Genomic DNA, 5545 nt, shown 5'->3' on the forward strand with positions numbered 1-5545 from the left:
GGCTGATTGTGAGTGAGGGAGCTCGTCAGAATGTGGAATGCATGGGAAGGCAGGGGGTTTTGGGAGCCCCCAGGTAAACTGGGGTTCTAGTAGCAGAGCAGCTAGCAACTCTGTCCTAAAGGGAAATGTAGGGGCTGGATGTGGGTGTTTGCTGTGTGGCTTCATGGGACACTTCACCTGGCAGACTGCCTAATGCCTAGTTTCCAACCCATGACCAGGTGTCACTTACACGGGAAATTGTTTATACTGGCAGAAGCTCTATGGCTTCTTGTCTGACCAGTGTTCATTCATGCCTGCCTGGTTATAGCTCTGGTGCTACAAGCTGGATCTTGTGGTCTCCACAGTGTCCTGGGGAAAAATCTGCCTGGAGCCACCCTGGTTCATGAGATAAAAGATACAAATTCAATATACCACCACAAGAGGAAATAGGTTCAAAAATTTATTATTTTCAGATGCTGGGCAGGGAGAACACAGTGAGTAGGGAGGGCAGTTCTCTGTCTCTACATCACTTGAGGCAGGAGTGAAGAGATAGACTCACAGGGGGAGGGGAGAAACTAGCATTATATATAGTGAATTAGGTGTGGGTCACTTTACTTTTTATTTTTGTTAAGAGTTGGGGTCTCTCTGAACATGTTAGTGCACACCTGTAATTTCAGTGGCTCAGGAGGCTGAGGTAGGAGGATGGCAAGTTCATAGCCAGCCTCAACAATTTAGCGAGGCCCTAAGCAACTCAGTGAAACCCTATTTCAAAATAAAAAATAAAAAGGGCTAGGGATGTTGCTCAATGGTTAAGTGCCCCTGGGCTCAATTCCTGGTACCAAAAGAGAGAGAGAGAGATGGTCTCCCTGTGTTGCCTAGGCTGGCCTCAAACTCCTGGGCTCAAGAGATCCTGAGGCCTCAGCTTCTCAGGTCACAGAGACTGCAGTGTGGAATTGTACTTCTAATGGCAGGCAGTGACCTGAGCTGTGCTATTCCTGTAATATGGCAGTAGTATAGAGGAGACCCCAAGAGTAGGAAGGACCTTTATAGCCCACCAAGTTTACTGTTGGAGCACCATTGAAGAGTCTTAGGGAAGAAATGAGTCATTCTTGGGACTCTAGGATGAAAATGGAGACAGTGCAGTGTGGGTCAAAGATGTGAGATCGAGAGGCAGAGAGACTCTCATGGAAGCAGGTAGGAGATGGTGGAGGCAAGGCAGATCCCCAGCAGCAGGATGAGAGGGTGTGGCTAGCCCTGGAAAGGACAGAGGCTTTGGATGCAGGCAGGCTAGCTGGGGAGGATTCTGGCTCCAGCCCAATCCTCCCAGTGACCTTTTGGCCTGGACCTTAAGCAAGAATTTGCCAGGCAGGCCTGGTGGGGGAAGCTGCCTCCCAACTCTGGCTAAGTACTAGGCAGGCCCATGTGGTGCATTTTTCTGAAGGGAGTTACAGTCAAGGCCTCAGGCCTAGCCCATGTCAGCCCTGCATCCCACCTAGGGACCTCCTCCCGAGGCCTCCTGTGGGAACCTAGCAGAGCACTTTCCCAGCCTCTACCAGGACTTCCTTACTGAAGGACATTGAGGTGACCTGGCTCATTGAGGTGACCTTTCTCTCCAGCCCTTCTCCCTGTCTCCCAGCCCACAGGTTCTTAAAGAGGTGCTCCTTGATGGTGAGATAGTCCCTTTGCTCTTCATCTGTCCCTCTTCCAGTGCTATTTCACAAAGGAACAAGAGAGCCAGAGGCTGTTTCTGCCTCTTACTTGCAGGCTTCAACAAATGAGGAAAGGCTTTGTAGTTCTGTCTTTCAGCTCAGCTTCTTGTCCTAGTTGCCTACCTGGCACCTGTCTGCTCTGACTTTTTTGGTTGTTGATACTGAGTTTTGAACCCAAAGGCATTTAACCCCTGAGCCATATTCCCAGCCCTTTTTTATATTTTCATTCAGAGATAGGGTCTTGCTGAGTTGCTTAGGGCCTCACTAAGTTGCTGAGGCTGGTTTTGAACTCGTGATCCTCCTACCTCAGCCTCCAGAGATGCTAGTATTACAGGCAAGGATTCACTTTTAAACCATTTTGAAACTGCCTGTGAACCTTCCGTTTTCTGGCCTAAGATCCCAAATCATGTAGCCTTTCCCTGTAGATTCTGTTTTCCCTACCCTGTGTTCATTTAGATTGTTCTTTTCTGAAATCATCCCAGTTCTGACATAACTCTTAAAATGTTGAAACCCAGACCTCTAAATATCTGTCCAAAGCAACAAAGGGGACAGATTAGCCCTCTCTTCTCAGGTGTCATATTCCAGCTGTACCGCTAACTTCTTCTCAGAGATTTTGCTTATTTTTATTTTTATTATTTATTTTAATCTGTTTATTTTGCTGTGTTGGAGATTGAAACCAGGGCCCCATACATGCTAGACAGACACTGAGCCGCATCCTGAACCCTTTAAATAAAAAATCCACAGTTCCTCTCTTCCTCCCTCTGAGCCTTGTTGTAATATATCATAACTTTCCTGTCTGTGACTTTGTTTGCTAGTGTAAGCGGAATTTACAGGACCCTTGGCTAGTGGGTTGGGCCCTTCTCTAGGACTCCAAAGCTAGTGCTAGAGGATCCCTCCTCTGCAGGCCCTCACCTTCTTGAAAAAGGAGATAAAGAATAGGTATGTACACAAATGAACATAGTCATTTTGGATGGTGTTAAGTAACAAGACAAAAATCAAATAGTGATGTCTGATAGTGGTGGGGAGGCTAGTGGGGGAGTGCAGTTTCCGATGAGTTGGGACCTCCTCTGCTCCTGCTCTTTATTTCTCTGAGTTTACCTTTTTAGGTCTCATATCATAGGTGAGATCATACTGTATCATCACCCAGCCTTTCAAAGCAAGAGTATTCTCTGCAAAGGGAAGAGCAGTTCAAACATCAGAGGTGAGCCAGGCAAGGTAGAGCACACCTGGAAACCCAGCTACCCAGGAGGCTAAGGCAGGAGGATCACAAGTTAGAGGCTGGTCTGGGCAACTGAGCTAGATCCTGTCTCAAAAACTAAAAAGGACTCTGGTAAAGTACTTGCCTGGCCTGTGCCAGACCCTGGATTTAATCCCCAGTACCAACCAAACAAATATCCATCAGAGTTTGGGCTGGGTTCAGTAGTGCACAGCTGTAATTTTAGCAACTCTGGAGGCCAAGGCAGGAGAATCATATGATCAAGAGCAGCCTGGGCAACTTACTGAGACCCTGTCTTGAAAAATTAATAAATGAGGATATAGCTCAGTAGTAGAGTCCCCCTGGGTTCAATCTCTAGTACCACCCCCTCAAAATCATAGATTAGGAGTAGCTTGGCAGACTGAAGACATGGAAATCAGTTCCTGAAAGCAAGAGAGGCTAAGGAAGGGAAAGCGTGGAAAGGTGGGCAGGGGCTTGGGGCTGGGCAGCATTCAAATTTAAGTGAGATAGGAAGTCTTTTTCTTTGGTGGGGGGTAGTTTAGACAAAGGGACAACACATGTTGTATGTCTTTTTAAAATCTAATTCTTGCCAGGCACGGTGGTCCACACTTGTAATCCCAGTGACTCAGTAGGCCAATGCAGGAGGATCACAAATTCAAAGCCAGCGTCAGCAACTTAGGGAGGCCCTAAGCAACGTAGTGAGACCGTGTCTCAAAAAAATAAAAGGGGCTGAGGATGTGGCTCAGTGGTTAAGTGTTCTGGGGTTCAATCCCTGGTACCAAAAAAAAAAAAAAATCTAATTCTCAGGCTGAGGGTGTGGCTCAGTTGTAGAGCACTCACCTAGTATGCGTGAGGCCCTGGGTTCAATCCTAGCCCTGCAAAAAAGAAAAAAATCAAATTCCAGTTGCTTTATGAAGAGCAGTTGGGGAGGTCAACACAGGAAGACCAATTAAGTTAGGAAGCTACTAAAGGAGCGCCCAAGTAAAGGTGATATCCGCTCTTCCCAACAGATCTTAGACCTTTCTTTTTTCTCTCCTGGTACTGGGGACAGACCCCAGGGCCAACTGCAGCTAAGCACAGGCCCTACCACTGAGCTGTACCTCAGATCTAATTTTTTATTTATTTATTTTTTAGCTTTAAGTGGACACAATGTCTTTATTTTATTTTTATGTGGTGCTGAGGATCGAACCCAGTGCCTCACACATACCAGGCGAGTGCGCTGCTACTTGAGCCATATCCCCAGCCCCCAGATCTAATATTAAACAAGCTCAGGCAGCCCTACCCCCTTTAGAAGGGGTTGCTATGTGCAAAGTCGGGGGAGGGGACAAAGAAATGAAGTGCTTGACTTCAGCTCATTTACAAGCCCAGAATGAATGTGCTCTGTGTCCAGAACGCTCCAAGGCAGCAAAGGCAAATAAGAGGCAGTCCCTGTTCCTAAGATGATCTCAACACTACTAGTCACCTGTAATGCAGGTCAGAGAACAAGACGGCCAGCACCCTGCCTCAAGGCCCATCCAACAAATTGATATTTATAAAGGGTTTACTACTTGGCAGGCATTATATATATATAAAATTAGATATTATGTATTAGATATTCTTGGTAAATTATATGATTAAACATGTAGTAGATATTCATTCCATTAGACACAATTATTATCATCATCATTAGTCTTGACAAGATGATGATCTGGATGCAGAGAGCTCAAAATAAGAAAGATTAGTTTCCAACTTCATATAATCTCTTCATTGCACTCTGAGTAGTTTCTTCCCATGGATGGGGGGGGCGGGTTTGTTCTTTGGTTGGTTGAATGCTACCACTGAGCTATTCTCCCAACCTCCATTTTTTTTTTAGTTATATTTTTTTCTTTTTCTGTACTGGGGGTTGGGGTGCTTTCCCACTGAGTTTTATCCTCAGCCCTTTTTATTTTTTATTTTGAGACAGTCTCACTAAGTTGCTGAGGCGGGCCTCAAACTTGCCATCCTCCTGCCTCAGCCTCCTGAGTTGCTGTGATTATAGGCATTAAGCTCACCTGGCTTATTTCTTTCTTTTTTTTTTTTTTTTTTTAATTCTGTTGTATATGTCAATATTTCATGAGTAGTTACTTTTTACATTCTATATCTGTTATATCTAATATCCGAAATCCTTGAGGAACTACATCTTTTGCTTTGGTTTCTACAGATACTTTCATGTTGTTTCCCCCCTGCCCACTGGGGATATAGCTCAGTTTATTATTGTGGAAATTTAAAAATATATTTAATTAACAAAAAGTAATTGAATATATTCAAGGTGTATACTATGATAATCACATATATGGGTACCTTGTATCACCTCCACAATCAAATTAGTTAAACGTTCATCCCTGCCCATGCCAAGCATTCGATCCCCAGAACTCATCCATCTCATAACTGTAAGTTTATACATTTGGACCAACATCCCTCGTTTTCCCTGCCCCCAGCCCTTGGTAACCACCATTTTGCTCTCTAATACTGTGAGTTTTACTCTTTATTTATTTTATTTTTTTAATATTTATTTTTTAAGTTGTAGTTGGACACAATGTCTTTATTTTATTTATTTTTATATGGTGCTGAGGATCGAACCCAGGGCCTTGCACATGCTAGGCAAGTGCTCTATCTCTGAGCC

Source organism: Callospermophilus lateralis, chromosome 2 (genome assembly GCF_048772815.1).
Source record: "Callospermophilus lateralis isolate mCalLat2 chromosome 2, mCalLat2.hap1, whole genome shotgun sequence".
Taxonomy (NCBI): domain Eukaryota; kingdom Metazoa; phylum Chordata; class Mammalia; order Rodentia; family Sciuridae; genus Callospermophilus; species Callospermophilus lateralis.